Source organism: Notamacropus eugenii, chromosome 4 (assembly GCF_028372415.1).
Source record: "Notamacropus eugenii isolate mMacEug1 chromosome 4, mMacEug1.pri_v2, whole genome shotgun sequence".
NCBI classification, from domain to species: domain Eukaryota; kingdom Metazoa; phylum Chordata; class Mammalia; order Diprotodontia; family Macropodidae; genus Notamacropus; species Notamacropus eugenii.
In genome coordinates this window covers 381,803,524-381,823,675 of record NC_092875.1, presented here as the reverse complement: position 1 = coordinate 381,823,675, position 20,152 = coordinate 381,803,524, and positions in this window count along the sequence as shown.

Sequence of the window (20,152 nt, the reverse complement as noted above, 5' to 3'; positions counted from 1 at the left end):
CCATTTACTTGACTTTTGAGCTCTTGGTCAGGGTAATTCTCTTTTCAGTGGGGGCATGGTGGTCTATTGTCACCTGCTCAATTCCCTCAAAATCTGTGGTCCTAAAACTCCAGTGGCTATAGTTGTCCCTGTTGATGCTGTGACTTCAGTGGGTTACTCTCCTTCCTCCCCACTCTGCTGCCCTGGGCCTGTGGCCGGAACACTCCAGTCTCCTGACCTGGTCCCACAGACTTTTCCCATAGATCTCCCAATTTATACTCAGCATTTTGGGCTCATGAAGACTGGAAGCCACCAGAGGTGCAAGAGATTCAGTCTTCCCAAAGCCTGCTCCAGTCCCCTCTGGGCATTTGGGGCCCACACTGAACTGGCCTCTGTTCTGAGCATAGCACAATAAGTACTTTGTGGAGACCTTTCAGGCTGTCTTGGAAGGGAGATTTGTTTCACTCCATTATTATGTGGTTCTGCAGCTCCAGAAATTGTTCGGAGCCATTTTTAACAGGTTTATGGTGGGCCTTGGTGGATCACCCTAGAAAATCCATGCTGTCACTCAGTCGTCTTGGCTCTGCCCCTCAGAGAAATGATTCCTGATGTATATTTAGACTATCTAAATGGTGGATTAAGAACCCACCCTCTTCTTCAGTTGGTTCAGGTTTTCTTTAGGACACTCAAACTTGTGACTTGGAATTTTATAGATAATCAACCAGCTACTTTTCCTTTCCTTTATCATCTTTCTATTTCATCTCTAGGCATAGATTTCATAGCCTCCTAAAGTAGATGTTTAGTCATTTCAGTTGTGTCTGACTCTTTGTGATCTTATTTGGATTTTCTTGGCAAAGATACTAAAATAATTTGCCTTTTCCTTTCCCAGCTTGTTTTACAGATGAGAAAACTGGGGGAAACAAGGTTAAATGACTTGCCCATGATCACACCATGAGTTTAAGGCCAGATTTGAACTCAGAAAGAGGAGTCTTTCTGATTCCAAGCATAATGCTCTCTCAATTGCACCATGTATCTGTGCCCTCCCAAACTAGACAATGAATGTATTCTTGTTGCCAGGGCAACATAAGCCTACAATGTGTTCTGGAACAGGCCTTGACTACTTTTATATGATTTAATATATGAGCATATTGTTCCATTGCATAGCCAGATGTAATACAGTAGAGTATGATACAGTCTAATACAGAATAGTATGGTAAAACAGACTGAAGCAATATTAGTGTAGTTCAGAGTAGGATAGAGCCTTATGAAGTTTACAATAATGCAATAAACTAGAATGAAGTATAGAACATTTTTTAATATAATGTAATATAATGTACTATAGTGGTGGTTGTGGTTGTTGTCCTTTGTTCTTGAAGACGACCAAAATGACATCATTATGATAAAGTTAAATTTCAATGTGTATGCCTAAAACTAATCAGACCAATATTAACTTAGGATACACTACCACAGCTTGTACCCAGATAGCTCATGTGAACCTTTTGGGTGAATTATCTAAATTTGTGCATTCTACATTTCCCATCAACTGTTTCAAATCTGTTTTTCCCATAGAGGACAGCACATTCTCCAGTGTGGGCATGCCATGTTGAGTGGTCTTGTGTCCGTGTCTCTCATGTCACACAATCCAAACAAACTTCTTGATAGAGACCTTGAGAGTGATCTTACATGACTTCTTCTAACCACCATGTGATCATCTGCTCCATGTGAGTTCTCCATAAAGTCCTTTTTGTCAAGTGTATTTTTGCATTCGAACAACGTGGCCAGCCCATTGGAATTGAGCTCTCTGAAACACAGTTTGAATGCTTGGCAGTTTATTTCCAGAAGAGTCCTCAGTGTCTCGTATCTTATCCTGCCAAGTGATCTTCAGAATTTTCCTAAGACAGTTTAGATGGAAGTGATGCAGTTTCCTGGCATGGTGTTGTTAGACTGTCCGTGATTCAGAGGCGTACAACAATGATGTCTGCACAACCACTCTGTAGTCCTTCAGTTTGGTAGTTAGTCTAATACCTCTTCTTTCCCATACTTTCCTCTGGTGTCTCCGAAACATTGAGATAGTTCTAGCAATGTGTGTGTCAACTTTATTATCAATGGAATTGATAACGGAACTGAAAATTACACGACCATGGTAAGAGAACTTAACTTCAGCATTCAAAAATTCTCCATTTGCTGTAATAGATGGCTTCATGTATGAATGGTGTCATGGTATCTAATGGACGACCTGTGTTTTCCTGGGTTTAGTTGTTAGGCCAAAATTAGTACAGGGAGCAGAGAGTTAATCCATACTTTGTTGTAGGTCAGCTTCAGAGGCTGCATTGAGTGCACAATAATCTGCAAACAGAAGATGATGCACCAACACTCTCTCCATTTTTCTCTTGCCTTGTAGTCTTTTCAAATTGGAGAACTCACAAGCAGTGTGGTAGCTGACCTTGATATCATGTTCATCCTCATTGAAAGCATTTGACAACATGGCTGAAAACATCATGCTAGAAAGCACAGGATCAAGCACACAGCCTTGTTTCACTCTGTTGGTGACTGGGAAGGCACGAGAAAATTCTTTACTCTCCAGAACTCGGGCAAGCATGCCATCATGAAATCGACACACAATATTAATGAATTTCTCTGGGCAACCAAATTTACATAATTTTCCATCAGCCCTGAGAACTAACAGTATCAAACAGATCTACAGTAATTGCCTATAGACATCTGTTCTGCTTCTGATATTTCTGCAGGAGCTGTAGGTCAGCAAACACCATATCAACTGTTCCTCGGCCCTTTCTGAAGTGATACTGGCTCTCTGGTAGTTGACTGTCTTCCAGGTGAAGAATCTGCCTATTAAGGAGGATATTGCTGGTACTGACTAAGAGAGAGACACATCCTCCCCGTGATTGTCACAGGACAATCTATTTGTTTTACTTTTACAGAGATGGACAATGGTGGCATCCTTGAACTCCTGGGGGATAACCTCTTCTTGCCATGTAACCTAGAAAATTTCAATAAGTTTTTGTGAGAGTAATGGAACCTCTACCTTGCAATCTCAGTTGGAATAGAATCAGAATTGCCACTTGAAAGGAACGTAATATCCCTCAAAACCTCTTCATCACTCGGAAGTTCAGCTAAGGAGGGAGTGACTTCAACCTGTGATAAACGGTCAATGGTTTCAGGATTGGTGACGATGATCTACTGAGAAGACTATGGAAGTATTCAGCCCATCTCTCTAGGATCATGTCCTTATCGTTAATCAATGTGGCTCCATCAGCACTGCGTAGTTGTGATGCACCATAGGTTTTTGTTCCATAAATAGCCTTCATGAAATCATAGAAATGCTTTGAATTGTTACTCTCAGCAAAAATCTGAATTTTATCTGCGTTCTTACTGATCAGGAATGTTACATCTCTCTAAGGTTTGCTTGTACTTTACTTTAGATGGAAGTAAATGCTGCCTTATAGAGAACGGATGAACTATCTCGCTGGTAAATCCTGTGGAGTTCTCGTTTTCCTTTAGCAGTTGCTTAATTTTCCCATCATTTTCATCAAACCAGTCTTAGCGTTTGTGAGTGTTCTGACCTAGATGAGCAAATGCAGTGCTGTATAGCAAATCTCTGAAACTTACCCTTTCCTTCTCTGCTCTTGTTGCCAAATGTGTGTTGGCTCAGCTTTCCCTCCAAGTTAGCCTTCAAGCCTTTGATACTCAGGAAAGAGCTCTAATTTGTTGACATTAATTCCTCTGGTAGTCATTTTGCCTTATGGGTGGCACTTTTCATGAATGTCATTATTTAGCTTGGAAAAGAAAAATCTAGGATCAGTCCAGCACTCTGCACCACACATTGCCTTCATCACTCTCACATCTTGTCTGTCTCTTCTCCTTACAATCACATAGTCTATTTGATTCCAATGTTTGTTGGGAGGTTGCATTCATGAAATTTTATTGCATTTAGGTAAATGGAAAACAGTATTGGTGATAAAAAAGGTAATGCGATGCACAAGTCTTCAGTAGTAAGTGGTCATTGCTGTTGCTGTTTCCAAATCCATTCCTCCCTAGGACTCCCTCCCAAGTTTGGTAATCTGAGCCTATTCTAGCATTAAAGACACCTATAATGATAAGCTTCTCCTCTTTCAGCACATTGATTATAAGGGTCTCTAGGCCTTCACAAAATTTTTCTTTGATCTCATCAGTGTTCGTCATGGTGGGAACACAGGCATTGATGATGATGGTATGACGTTTTCCTGCAAGGGGCAATCACACCCTCACAAGCCTGTCATTTACTCCTTTTGGCAGAGATACGAGTTTGCTAACTTGATTAATCTTGATGATAAAACGTACGCCAGGTTCATGACGACCCCTTCACTGTGGCCACTCCAGAAAAAAGTATATCCAGCTTCTGCATCAGTAAGCTGGTCTTCATTCGCCAGAACTCACGGCTGCTATTTGGATGCATTCTCTTATTGAGTTCTCTTACAACAAGAACTGTTCACCCTTCAGGGCTACTCGTTTTGTGTTGTCTAAGTGCATGCACGTTTCATATGCTGATGATGAGTGGAAGCATCTTTGCAGATTTTTTCTACATTTGTACTTCTTTGTTGTTTTGACCACAGAGTGGGATTCCCTGCTTGCCGTGGTAATCATGCCAGGATTGGGTAAACAGACAATTTTTAGGACACTTTGTCTAGCCCCCTTCCACATACTGGAAAAGCCTGCTCAGACACCCAGGGCACTACCTAATTGCACGGCTACTTCCAGTGAGAAGTAACTCTATATCCTGGGCCACCAGTGTGCAGGGTTGTGACTACATTTCCCAGTGTGTCTGCACCTGCTGCTCCATCACTTATTTGTTGCCACAGGACTTTGAGATAAGTACAATAGCAAAATGGTATGGGTGATGTCTTTTGACTCATGAGCAAACTGGATTTAAGTGAGGCAGAGCTGCAGAAAGTCATTATCCTCACTGTCTCCTCCAGAGTCATCACAGTCCATTCGCAGGACAGAATCCAGATGATTAAAAATGGCTCAGAATGCTGTGGATGATCTTCGCATCTTGGATGTCTAATCAATCTCTAAGTACTCCAAATTTCATGCTTCAGCTACCTTCGTGGCCACTGGAACAAATTGTTCTCATTGGCCCATTCCACCAGGGGAAGTTGCATGCTTGGGGTAGACACCCCAATAACTCACCAATGGGTTTGCGACTCCTTGGTTACCCTCAAACTGGTTTGACTGTCTGCCAAAACAATTTGCTGGGGTGCGGCCACTGCACATGCTACAGCTTCTTGGAGGCACAGGTGAAAGTTAGATAGAACAAGTGGAAACTGAAGGTGAAAAGCAGCCCTAAGAAGGGCTCAACAGTCATCACATCAGAGGTACTGGTCCTCCCTGAATACACCGTATACCCCAGTGTAGTATAGTAGAATAGTGCTGAGTAGCACACATTATGGACATGGTAATGCATATTATATATATATATATATATATATACAATACTGTAAAGTAGGAATAATGTATAGTAGTATATAAGAAAGCATATGATAATATAGTATAGTAGAGTGTATAGCATAGTATAACATAATAGAGTAGAGTAGAGTAAAGTTTAGTAGTAATGGAGTAGAGCAGAGTAGAGTAGAGCATAATGCAATAGAGTGTAGAGGTGCTCAGCATAGTGTTGTGTGGTGTCATATAATAGTATTGTTTAATTGAAAACTTTTGTAGTTATTAATCAATTAGATACAAACTCACGTGTTTTATTTTCTTTTTTAACTTTTTAACTTTTAACATTTATTTTCACACAATTTTGGGTTACAAATTTTCTCCCCTTTTCTCCCCTCCCCCCCAGACCCAAGCTTTCTAATTGCCCCTGTGACCTATCTGCTCTCTCCTCTATCCTCCCTCCCTGCCCTTGTCTCCGTCTTCTCTTTTGTCCTGTAGGGCCAGATAGCTTTCTTGACCCCTTAACCTGTATTTCTTGTTACCCAGTGGTAAGAACATTACATTTGGTCCTAACACTTTGAGTTCCAACTTCTTTAGCTCCCTCCCTCTCCACCCCTTCCCCTTGGAAGACAGGCAATTCAATACAGGCCATATCTGTTTAGTTTTGCAAATGATTTCCATACTAGTTGTGTTGTATGGGACTAACTATATTTCCCTCCATCCTATCCTGTCCCCCATTACTTCTATTTTCTTATGGTCCTTTCCCTCCCCATGAGTGTCGACCTCGTATTACATTCTCCTCCCCTACCATCCCCTCTATACTCCCCCCCACCCTGCTTGTGCCCCTGTCCCCCACTCTCCTGTATTATGAGATAGGTTTTCCTATGAAAATGAGTGTGCATTATATTCTTTCCTTTAGTGGAATGTGATGAGAGTAGACCTCATGTTTTTCTCTTGCCTCCCCTCTTTATCCCACCACTAATAAGTCTTTTGCTTGCCTCTTTTATGAGAGATAATTTGCCCCATATAACTTCTCCCTTTCTCCTCCCAATATTTCTCTCTCACTGCTTGATTTCATTTTTTTTAAGATATGACCCCATCCTCTTCAATTCACTCTGTGCACTCTGTCTCTATGTGTTTGTGCGTGTGTGCATGTGTGTGTGTGTACTCCCACCCAGTACCCAGATACTGAAATGTTTCAAGAGTTACAAATATTGTCTTTCCATGTAGGAATGTAAACAGTTCAACTTTAGTAAGTCCCTTATGACTTCTCTTTGCTGTTCACCTTTTCATGGTTCTCTTCATTCTTGTGTTAGAAAGTCAAATTTTCTTTCCAGCTCTGGTCTTTTCATCAGGAAAATTTGAAAGTCCTCTATTTCATTGAAAGACCATTTTTTCTCCTGAAGTATTATACTCAGTTTTGCTGGGTAGGTGATTCTTGGCTTCAGTCCTACTTCCTTTGACTTCTGGAATATCCTATTCCATTCCTTTCTATCCCTCAATGTAGAGGGTGCCAGATCTTGTGCTATCCTGATTGTATTTCCACAGTACTTGAATTGTTTCTTTCTAGCTGCTTGCAATATTTTCTCTTTCACCTGGGAATTCTGGAATTTGGCCACAATGCTCCTAGGAGTTTCTCTTTTTGGATCTCTTTCATGCGGTGTTCTGCGGATTCCTTGAATATTTATTTTGCCTTCTGGTTCTAGAATCTCAGGGCAGTTTTCCGTGATAATTTCATGGAGGATGATGTCTAGGCTCTTCTTTTGATCATGGTTTTCAGGTAGTCCCAGAATTTTTACATTGTCTCTCCTGATTCTATTTTCCAGGTCAGTTTCTTTTCCAATAAGATATTTCACATTATCTTCCATTTTTCGAATCTGCACGGTATGTTCTGAGATATCTGTCTTTCTCATAAAGTCCTTAGCGTCCATCTGTACCATTCCAGTTTTGAAAGATCTATTTTCTTCAGTGAGCTTTTGAATCTCCTTTTCCATTTGGTTAATTCTGCTTTTGAAAGCATTCTTCTCCTCATTGGCCCCTTGCACCTCCCTTGCCAACTGAGTTAGGCTAGTTCTCAAGGTGCCAATTTCTTCAAGATTTTTTTGGTTCTCCTTTAGCAGGGAGCTGATCTGCTTTTCATGCTTTTCCCTCATCCCTCTCATTTCCCTTCCCAGTCTTACCTCCACCTCTCTAACTTGATTTTCAAAATTCCTCTTGAGCTCTTCCATGGCCCGAGCCCATTAGGTGGGCTGGGACACAGAATCCTTGATTTATGTGTCTTTGCCTGATGGCAAGCATTGTTCCACCCCATCAGAAAGGAAGGGAGGAAGTGTCTTTTGTCCGAGAAAATACCCTTCAATAGTTTTATTTCTTTTGCCTTTTCCGGGCATTCTCCCCAATCAGTGACCTGACCTCTGAATGTTCTCCTCACACCCACCTCGCCTCCTGGTCCTCCCAGCCAGCGTTTAGGGACTGAGATTCAAATGCTGCTTCTCGCCTTAGGGTTTTTGGCAGGGGCAGGGCTGCTAATCAGTGTGAGAATTAAGTTCAGGTGGTCAGGGGCAGGGCCGCCTCTCTGGCTCAGTTCCCTCAGGGGGTTTATGCTCAGACCTTCCACAATTGATCCAGGCTCCCGCCCGTTTGGGGAGCCCCTGTCTGTAGCCGCCTCTCAGCTTCTATCTCCTGGGGGGGCCCGAGCCATGGGGGCACCCCACGCCCCTCTCAACCCACCAAAGAGACTCTCTCACTTACCCCCGTCAGTCACCTGTTGGTGGGGGGGCTTGAGCTGCCGCTGGAGATCCTGTCTCTGGAGCCTTCTCAGATCTGTGCCTCTCGGAGCCGCGGCCGCCGGAGGTCCGGGCTGGACTCCGCGTCTGCAGCGCGACGGACCTTTTGCGAGAGGTTTGCAGGTCCCTCTGTGGGTGGGGGGACCCGCGTGGCTGCTGGAGATCCCGTCCCCGTAGCCCTCTCGGATCTTTTCCTCCTGATGTCGTGGCTGCGGCAGGGCTGCCCTCTGCTCCCCGTCCCGGCGCCCAGTCCACGGCGCAAAGGACCCCCCGCGAGAGGTTTGCAGGTCTGTCCGGAACAGAAATCTCCCTCGCTCCAATATTCCGTGGTCTCTGGGTGCAGAATTCGCCCTGGCTTGGTCCCCTCTAGCCGTTCTGTGGTTTGTGGGTTCGGAGCTATGTGTATGTGCGTCTTTCTACTTCACCATCTTGGCTCTGCCCCTCATGTTTTATTTTCTAATAGACAAATCACTAATCATTCTCTTGGGGGGAGCAGGTTGGCTTTGAGGCTGGAGAGGAGGGAAAGAATGATAATTTAAAGCTTATGAAATAAATTTAAGTATTTGAAAGTGTACGTTTGAAACTGTAATGGCTCTTTTTGCTCCTTATTCTTTACGAAAAAAAAAACCAAAAGATTCAATTTTTACTCCATTTCTGTCTCACTATTTCTCTGATACTTTTCCCCAACTGTATGTTGTAAAGTATATGAAGAGTTTTCTTGTAGTATTTTAATGTAGTGACATTTTTCTTTCTAAAATATTAAAGACAAAATGTCATATGTATCTATTGTTTATATTCCCCAGAAGCTCAGTGGAAAGGTGAATAGAGCTCCAGGACTGATATAAGGAAGATCTGAGTTCCAATGTACCCTCCGACACTGGGCAATTCATTTAATCCTGTTTGCCACAGGTTCCTCATCTATAAAATGAGCTGGAGAAGGAAACAGCAAAGCATTATCTAATATCTTTGCAAAGAAAATCCCAAATGGGGTCACAGAGTAGAACACAAAGGAAATAACTGAACGTCAAAAACTGTTATGTGTACTTTTCAATCTATCAATCAGATATCAATCAATAAACTTTGTCCTACTGCTCATAAATTTACCCCACTTCTGTCTATTCAGGGAGGAATCTTTTATGCCCAGGTCACCAGTAGCCCAAAATTTACAAGTTCTAAGAAGCATTTCAAGCCATGACTGAGTGAAATTGAAAGTGGAACTAAAATCGAAAGACCTTCAACCTGCAATGTAAAATAAATAGGCCCTCGTTTGCTGTGAACTTGAAAACCTTTGAGCTGGAAGGCTTGGATGCTAGGAAGCATATGAGCCAGCCAGACCAACAATTTCTACTTTCTATTTCCCTAAATGTTATGACAAAATTTCTGGCAAGTTTTATTGGGGGCACAATGGAAAAACAATACTACATTTGAGAGACAAAAGAACTTCATGAGAAAATAAATTTCATACTTTTGTAGACAATTACGCATTTGTCCAAGGAAGTCCTCCTACTTTGCTCTCATGTTGAACCTTCCCTTGCCAATGACACTTTCTTCAAAATGACTGTGACAGTGAACGCTAACTCAGGCAGATCCTAACAATCTGGAAAGGCTTCAGTTACAAATCTGGCATTGGACTATGTTCCTGCCATCTAAAAACCAGCCTCACTAAGTTCAGAAAGGATCATAACCAGAAAATTGACCACTTGGGGAAGAAGTTTGTGGCCACAGAAACCAGAATGATTCCTTCCTAAGGCATGGAGGTTATGGTTTGCATTGCTTAAAAAAGATTCACATGAATACATGAATGAAATAATCTTTTGAGGAGTATGAGATTTATCATACATTTTCACAATAATTTCCTTAAAGATATATAAATAAGTAAGCACACACATATTCCTAATGCAAACTCATTGTAAGTAAATATAATTTCTTTTTTTAATTTAATCCCATAATGCCTAGTACAATGCTTGCTTCATAGAAGGTAGTTAAACATATTTATTAAGTGAATGATTGCTTTAAAAGGTTGCAGTAGAAATCATGATGTTTATTCTCTAACCACCTCATTTTTGGTGACACACAACATTGGTTTCTGTGAGATCTGCTTTAGGTATTGAAATTTATTAATATCAGTAAGTAAGAATACTTAATTGAAATATTACAATTAGACAGATTTTGCAGTTTAATCAAGTGAAGTTTGATCAGAAAAGAAAGGTTATTAAAAAGGAGAAGGAGAGGAAAATCAGGGACGTTTTCAAGGGAGAGCTAGGTTTGATTTAATCTTTAAAGGATGGGTTGCAATCCATAAGGAGAACAGCAAAAAGCAGGCCATTTTGTGAATCAATTAACAAATATTCTTTTAAAGCCAATTATGTTCCAACCATTGTGTTAGGCACTAGGGTTACAAAGTATTAAATATATCTACTGGGACAATAAAGCCTCCTATATCGAGAAAAAAATAAAAAAAAAATTGTCATTGAAGGCTTTGTAAGCTCTCCTATGAGGACATGGGTGTTCATATTCAGAGTTGGAAATTAACTAGTAAAGCATCACAAAGTCTGAATCTTTTCTAACAAAGGAGTTATATAAAAAATACCTATACATTCAGGATAAAGATAAGTCTGGGAGGCAGAAGAAAAAAAAATTAAGAATAGCAGTATAGATTGAACGGTAGAGAGAAGAGAAGTTTGAAAATCTGTCAGTAAACTACTGCTCTCAAACTCCTACTACAGCTTTATTTATGAATTTCTAATCACCTCTTGGTCAGCCAGCTGGCCAGGTAGATTGAGTACCAGGCCTGGAGTCAAGAAGAGTCATCTTTCAGAGCTCAAATCTGGTCTCATATACTTACACTTTTTACCTCAGTTCCCTCATCTGTAAAATGATCTGGAAAAGGAAATGGCAAATACTTCAGTATCTCTGCCAAGAAAATCCCATATGAGATCATTAAAAATAAGACATGTCTAAAACGACTAACTGAAAAATAATAGTCACCTCTTCCAACCAATATCCATATTTCTACATTAATTTCATTTTTTTTCTGCCAGCTTGGTGTAGTTTCCTGAACTTAGCCTTTTTCTGGTATAATCCACAACCCTACACTGACAAATACGATTCACTGGCTGGTAATAAAATAACTACCCAGGAATATTCCCAATTTTGGGATGAGAAACTGTCAAAGAAGCCTTCATAGCAACATTTCACAAGGGTGTTTACAAGTATAGCAGAGTTTCAGGATGTTATCCTTTCTGTTTCTTTTCTGAACTTATGTAATCCCTAAAGAATTTGTGTCAGAGGTAACTCCCAAGGAAACATAATAAAAATGCGTCAGAATTTAAAAGGTTTAGATTTCAGAACTGACACTCCACTCCTGGCAGCCCAATTGGAACAAACCCTGACCTTAAGCCTGTTTGAAGCAACACTGAGCTCCCATTTTATTTTTAGGCACACAGCCTAAATTCCTTCCAACATCTGGGTATTACCAGAGCTTCGTTCTATCGGGAGATAACCTCATTGCTGTCTGTCTGCTTTGGGTTTTGAATATAACAGGAACTATGGATAATAACTCTCATGACCTTTCCAAATTCTATTTAAATGATATTCCTGTACAGTAAAGGGTATGGGCAGCTGTTGCATTAGAGATATCCTTAATCTCAAAGCAACATTTCCAGGCAGGAGTGAGGATCAGAAAAATAATGCATTTGTATCAAAAATTAAATCTAGCTGCAATAAAGTGAACCTATCTCATTAAAGAGCTACCATTATACACTTAATGAGAAAAGGCAAAACATAACCCAAAAGAGATATTTGATGTTATTTCGATAATTTTTTTGCTATAGATAATCATTAAGGTTGTTTTCTTAAAATATGAAAAAAATGGAATGAAATGTGTGTCTCAGGTTAGGTCATTAATATATCCAGCCCTTATGTATATAAACCTGTAAAAATTCCCCTTTCTTGCATGTTAGGTAATTATTGTCTTTTTCACTTGTGTGAACTCCTGTAACAGCTTCCAATCTACTTTGTGTGTGTTTGTGTGTGTGTGTATGCGTATGTGTATTCCTAACACATATAAGAGTGCCTTATTTGTGTTGTCACTGAGTTGTTTTTCAGTCATGTCTGACTCTTCATGATCCGATTTGGAGTTTTCTTGGCAAAGATACTGGGCTGGTTTGGCAATTCATTTTCCAGTTTAATTTACAGATGAAGAAATTGAGACAAAGAGGATGGAGTGATTTACACAGGGTCACAAAACTAATAAGTGTCTGAAGATCAATTTGAACCCAGAAAGGTGAGTCTACCTCACTCTAGGCCCAACATTCTATCCACTGTACCACCAAGCTGCCTTATCCATTGGAATTTCTTTACAAATTGAACTGAAATGAGCATTGTCTCAATTCCAAGCTTTAGCCATTTTATCCTAAAATTGTTCTAAATCCTTTGTACCTGAGACAGCATAACAAAAAAACCAATGGATCTTGTGTCTGATGTGAATGAATAAAGAAGTAAATACATTTCTCCAACATAACTATGTGCCATTTTCTTGTCTCTCTGCGCCTCCATTTCATTATATATAAAATAGTGAAGATAATATTTGCCTATGTGAGGGAAAGTTGGCCTTAAAATATTCTGTAAATGAGACATATCATTATCCTTCTATTCTGACATAAATTTCACAACTTGAGTTTCTTGATGATATCATTCATCTCTATATCATTCAAGAATCTGTCATGAGGCTTGCATATTAATGATGCATGAATACTTTTTATTAATTTATTTATTTCAAGTTTTCTACAATCAGTTCTATAAATCTTAGATTTTTCTGCCCTTCCTTCCTTATTCCCTCCATGAGAAGGCATGCAGTCTTATATGGGTTCTACAGATACATTTTTTCTTAATTACTTTTTCACACTTGTCATGTTGCATAGAAGAATTAAAATGAATGGGAGAAATCATATAAAAGACTCAAACAAAGCAAAACACAAAAGAAAATATTCTGCTTCATTCTGTATTCCAATTCCATAGTTCTTTCTCTGGATATGGAGGGCATTTTGCCTCAAGTGTCCTTTGGGAACGTTTCAGGCCCTTGCATTGCTGTGAAGGTCTAAGTCTACCAGAAAAATTCCTCAAACATTATGGTTGTTACTGTATAAAATTATCTTCTGGTTTTGTTCCTTTCACTCAGCCTCAGTTCACATAATTCATTCCATGCCTCCCTGAAGTCTTTCTGTTCATCATTTTTATAGTGCTGTGGTATTCCATTATATTCAACTACAACTTGTTCAGCCTTCTCCCAGTTGATGGGCATCCCCTCAATTTCCAGTTCTTGGCCACCAGAAAGAGAGCTGTTAGAAATATTTTTGTACGTGGGAGAACCTTTCCAATTTTTATGATTTCTTTGGGATACAGTCTTAGCAGTGGTGTTGCTGGGGCAAATAGTATGAACAGTTTTGTAGCTCTTTGGGCATAGTTCCAAATTACTCTTCAGAATGGTTAGATTAGTTTACAACTCTACCAACAGTGAACACATCTGTGTCCACAACAGTGAACATCCTCCCACATCTTCTCCAACATTTATCATCTTCCTTTTTTGTTATGGTAATTAATCTGTGATTTGGCACCCCAGAGTTATTTTGATTTGCATCTTTCTAATCAATAGTGATTTAGCACATGTATTCATGTGAATATAGATACCTTTAATTTTTTCCTCTGAAAACTACCTGTTCATATCCTTTGACCATTTATCAATTGGGAAATGACTTGTATTCTTGGACATTTGATTCAGTTCTCTATATATTTTAGAAGGCAGGCCTTTATCACCAACACTAGTTAAAAAAATTCTTTCCCAGTTTTATGCTTCCCTCTTAATCTTGGTTGAATTGGGTTTGTTTCTGCAAAACCTTTTCAATCAACCAAAATTATCCATTTTACACTTCATAATGTTCTCTGTGTCTTATTTGATCAAATTTTTTTTCCATTCTCTATAAATCTGACAAATACACAATTCCTTGCTCCCCTAATTTGTGTATAGTATCAGTCTTTATGCCTAGATCATGTATTCATTTGGATTTTACTCTTAGGTACAGTATCAGGCATTGATCTATACTCAGTTTCTGCCACACTGTTATCCAGTTTTCCCAGAAGTTTTTGAGTAATAGTGAGTTCTTAATCCCAGAAGCTGAGGTCCTTGGTTTTATCAAAGAGTAGATTGCTATATTCATTGATGACTTTGTCTTGAGTACCTAACCTATTCCACTGATCTACCCCTCTAATGCCTAGCCAGTACCAATTGCTTTTGATGATTGCTGCTTTATAGTACAATTTGAGATCTGGTAAGGCTAGGCCACCTTCCCTAGCATTTTTTTTCATTAATCCCTTGATATTCTGGACGTCTTGTTGTTCAAGATTAATGTAGAGATTATTTTTTCTAGCTTTAGAATATGTTTTTCTAGTAATTTGAATGACATAGCACTGAATAACTAAATTATTTTACGTAGGATTTTCATTTTTTATTACGTTTGCTCGTCCAACCTATGAGCAACTAATGATTTCCTGCTTACTTAGATCTGGCTTTATTTGTGGGAAAATTGTTTTGTAATTATGTTCATGTAGCCTCTGGATTTATTTTGGCAGGGAGACTCCCAAATATTTTATAGTGTCTACCGTAGCTTTCAGTGAGGTTTCTCTTTCTTTCTCTGGCTTTTGAGCTTTATCAGATATTATTAAATTATAGAAATGCAGATGACTTGTGTGGGTTTATTTTGTAACCTGCAACTTTGCCAGAGTTGTTCATTATTTCAAGTAGTTTTTTTACTTGATTCTCAGGAATTCTCTAAGTATATCATATCATCTCCAAAGAATGATAGCTTCATTTCTCCTTTGCCTATTCTAATTCCTTCATTTCCTTTTTCTTCTCTTATTGCTAATGCTAACATTTCTAGTACCATATTGAATAACATTGGTGATAATGGACATCCTAGTTTCACCCTTGTTCTTATTGGAAATTAATCAATCTTATTCCCAATACATACAATGCTTGCTGATGGTTTTAGGTAGATACTGCTTATTATTTTATGAAAAACTCCATTTATTCCTGTGGTCTCCAGTGTTTTCAATGAGGGTGGGTGTTTTTTGTGGAAAGCTTTTTCTCTATCTATTATGTAATAATATGGTTTCTATTAGTTTTGTTGTTGATATGATCAGTATAACTCATAGTTTTCCTAATGTTGAATCAGCCTTGCATTCCTGGTGTAAACCCTTCCTGATCATCACGTATTATTCTCATGATAACTTGTTGTGTTCTTTTTGTTGATATCTTATTTAAATTTTTTGCACCCAAATTCGTTAAAGAAATTCATCTCTAATTTTCTTTCTCTGTTTTGGTTCTTCCATGTTTTTGGTATCAGAATGCTATCTGAATCCTAAAAAGAATTTCACCAATTTTCCCCAATGGTCCATTACAGTATTGGAATTAACTGTTCTTTAAATGTTTGATAGAATCAACTTGCAAATCCATCTGGTCTGGAGATCTTTTGCTAGGGAAAAAAATGATGATGTATCGAATTTCTTTTTCTGAAATGGGGTTATTTAAGTATTTAACTTTCTCTTCTATTAATCTGGACTATTTATATTTTTTTAGTTATTTATCCATCTCTGTTAGCTTGTCTACTAGGCCTGTTAAAGTTCAATAATTCTACATGTTAAATCATTCCTACATCACTATTCAACAGCTGAATTACTACCAAATGTCAAAAAACATGAAAAATCATTGCTGACAGGTTTAATTTCTGTTTCAAAACAAAGATAAATGAAATACTTTGGGTGTGGAGGAATTATGTGGGATAATGGGAAGCCGACTTTCAAGTTATTTGCTAAAAATTTAATGAAGGATATACCTTCCTATATAGGACACTTTTCCTTTCATGGTTTTCTGGGATAAAGAGTAATGTGGACAAAATATCAATGTGTATATATCCCTTTTAAAAAGAATTGGCCCATGAAATCAAATTAAAAAACATTTTATTGCCTACTCTGTTCTAAGCACTGTTTTGTTCCAGAAATATAAAGAAAGGCAAAAACAGTCCCTGCCTTAATTGAGCTTACGTTCTCATGGGGAAGGCAACATGAAAATAACTATGTATAAACAAAATATATATGAGAGAAATTAGAGATGATGTCAGAGGAAAGGTTCCAGAATTGAGGGTCTTCTTGGAAAATGTAGGATTTTAGCTCAGTCTTGAAGGAAAATGGTAAATCCAAGAGAGGAGAGATAAGGGAGGAGAAAATTCCAGGTATGAAGATATATACCAAGCATTGGAAAAGACAGTATTTGTAAGAAACGAAGCATTAATATCAGTATCACTGGATCACAAAGTGTGTTGTGAGGTTATAAAGGCTTTTTAAAAGCCAAATACAATGTTATATTTGAAACTTTGATCATCTGGGTAGCAGGGAACCAAAAGGGTTACCTGAGTAATGACACAGTCACATCTTCAGAAATATCACTTTCTGAACAGTCTCATGTAATAAAGGGGTTCTTTTCTTTCTTTCTTTCTTTCTTTATTTAACTTTTAACATTCATTTTCACAAAATTTTACGTTCCAAATTTTCTCCCCTTTTGTCCCCTCCCCCCACCCCAAAACACCGAGCGTTCTAATTGCCCCTGTCTGCCAATCTGCCCTCTCTTCCCTTTTTGCCCTTGTCTCCATCCTTTAGCCCTTTACCTGTATTTCTTATTTCCTAGTGGCAAGAACAGTACTCAACAGTTGTTCCTAAAACTTTGAGTTCCAACTTCTCTTCCTCCCTTCCTCCCCACCCCTTCCCTTTGGAAGGCAAGTAATTCAATATAGGCCAAATCTGTGTAGTTTTGCCAATGACTTCCATAATAGTAGTGTTGTGTTAGAACTACTTATATTTCCCTCCATCCTATCCTGTCCCCCATTACTTCTGTTCTCTCTTTTGATCCTGTCCCTCCCCATGAGTATTGACCTCAAATTGCTCCCTCCTCCCCATGCCCTCCCTTCCATCATCCCCCCCACCCTGCTTAACCCCTTATCCTCACTTTCCTGTATTGTAAGATAGGTTTTCATACCAAAAGGAGTGTGCATTTTATTCCTTCCTTTAGTGGAATGTTATGAGAGTAACCTTCATGTTTTTCTCTCACCTCCCAATGAAGGGGTTCTTAATTAACTTAAGTCCATTCAATCAATTAATCAATAAACATTTATTAGCCATCTGCTATGTGCCAGGATCCGTGCTAAGTGCTGGAGATACAAACAACAATAGAAGACAGTCCCTGATCTCATAGAATTTAAAATCTATTGGGAGAGACAAAATGCAAACAAATAAATAGAAATTAAATTCTACACAGGATAAATAGAAATAATTAACAAAAAGTAGGCCATGGATTTAAGAGGGGTTGTGTAAGGCTTAATTTAGAAGGTGTGATTTTAGTAAGGAGTTAAAGTAAACCAGGAAGGGCAGTAATCAGAGGTAGAGCATTCCAGGTATGGGGTTCAGGAGGAGAAAATATCTAGACTCAAGAGATGGAGTGTTCTGTTCATGGAACAGTCACTAGGTTAGTGTCAAAGGATTGAAGAGTATTTAGTGGGGAGAAAGGTATAAGAAGACTGGATAGGTAGGAGGGAGACAGGTTATGAAGTTACATATCAAACAGATCATTTTTTATATTTTTAAGGCAATAAGAAACCTCTGAAGTTTCTTTAATAGGGACAGGCGAGGGGAAACAATATGAATCCTATATGCTTAATTTTATTAATATAAATGTATAATTTTCAGTAGGTGTTTAAGCTTCATGAGTTTACCAAAAATGTTTCCTCTCACCCCCTACCCATGCGCACTTAAAGTCAAGAACCCAATGGAGTGGTGGATAGAGAATTTGACTCTGAGTCAGAAAGATCTATGTCCAAATTTTACTCTTTTAAATATTGGCTATATGTTACAGTAATGTAATTTAGCATCTCAGTGTCATCAGCACCTATGTAAGACTATAAGTTGCAGAAGACTTGATGATCTGCACTGGCAGAGAAACTTTCTTTACCAATTACCTTTGCTAGTGAAATCACAGGTCTAGATGATTTCCCTCACATAACTGTAGCTATAAGTTATAGGAAATAAGATTGCTCAGCAAAACGAAGGTCAAAGTCAAGTTTTTCTTCGAAATACTGGATCTTATATTTAGAAATATATATGTCCCTCTCTTGCTACTAGGCATGGCTCCTTCCTTGCTTTTCATTCCATATCACTCAAACACATCTGGAAGTCCCACTGCATTGTTCTTTGCCCTCATTATATCTTGGACGTACCCCAGAATAATCATGCCCATGCCCTGTCCAAGGTCTTGTGAAGAAGATCTTCTGTCATCCTGTTAATGGCTTAATAATGCTTTAATATAGGTAATTTAGTTATACTCAGATCTTCTCAATGTATTCTATGCCAGTTGAGTTTCCCAGTGCTTCTTAGTAAATGGAATCTCTTCTATTACTAGCCAATTCATCCTGTTGAGTCATCATTTAAAGGTCCCATCCTAATTTTCTTTTTTTGAATTAAAATGCTTATAAGAAAAACAAACAAAATTCTTTACATTTTATAACACTTTAAAGCTTTTAAAGTACGTTGTATATTTAATTCCTAAAATTCTACTGCCTCCCCAAGTAACTTATAAAATGTGTTTCAGAACCAAGGTTATTACAGATTAAACATACTCTATGGGTATATACAACTATAGGTGATGAGCTTTGACTCACACATTGACCTTTAAAAGTCAACCAAACCACACAATGATTTGAAAGCAATTCGACTTAATGAAACTGAATAGTAAGAAAAGTGATGTCAAAATGTTGTCCATGTAAAAGTTTCTATTTATTCTCTCACAAATGTATGCCACTAATGAGAAGAGTAAACACAAATTTGGTGTTACATGAATATAAATAATAATTAAACACATGGAAGATACTTAGATTTTAAAAGTTAAGGTATATCAAGAAGAAAAGAAGTACCACGGAGTTAACAAGTAAAAAATGAGCAGTGCCTATGAATGATAAAATCTGAAAGGACATTGAGAATGTACAGGTAGAAAGAAGCAGAAACAACAAAGAACATCATCACGAAACATAAAGTAGGAAAGCATTCAGAATGGGTTGGTCAACAGTGTCCAAGATTAGAGAAAGTTGACTGAAAAGACTGAAAATGTCCACTGTATCAGTAAGACACTATCAGTTACTCTTCAGAAATCAATTTCAGTGAGGTTGGTACAGAGAGAACCCAGTTTGCAAAGAACTGAAAAGGGAGTAAGAAGTGAAGAAGTAGAAGTACAGCACAGAGATTACTCTTTCTAGGAGTTTTACAGCAAAAGGGAAAAGTGATATGATAATTACTTGAAGAGATGACTGGGTCAAAACAAGTTCTGTTTTTTTTTTTTTTCTTCCAGGATGTTAGAAATCTGACCATGATTGCATGTAGTATGTAACTAACCAGTAGAGAGGGTTACTTTGAAGAACAAAAGGAGTTAAGTCTATAGACGATACAAGGAAATAAGGGCAACAAAAGGAAAATTAAATTGATTTACCATGAATGAAAGAATGCAGGGTCAATTTTTTTCTCGCACATGAGAATAAAGCAAGGGATAAATGTCAAATACATAAAGGGATTTTTATGGAATAAGAGAGATGAAGAAATTCATGGAAACCTCAACTTCCAAAGTTAAGTAGGAGGCAAGATCGTCAACTGAGAAATAAGATAAAGATAAGGGAGGGAAAAATCTTGTATGTATTGTACAGCAAAGATTTGGAATCTCCTCTTGAAACACATTAGTAATGACTCCCATGAGAACTATTTCATTATTTCTCTCAATAAGGATCAATGACTCTCATGTGAAAGGAGAGAAGATGATAGTGGGAGTTATCTAGAGCTTAGGAACTGCAAGTCATAAGTTGCCA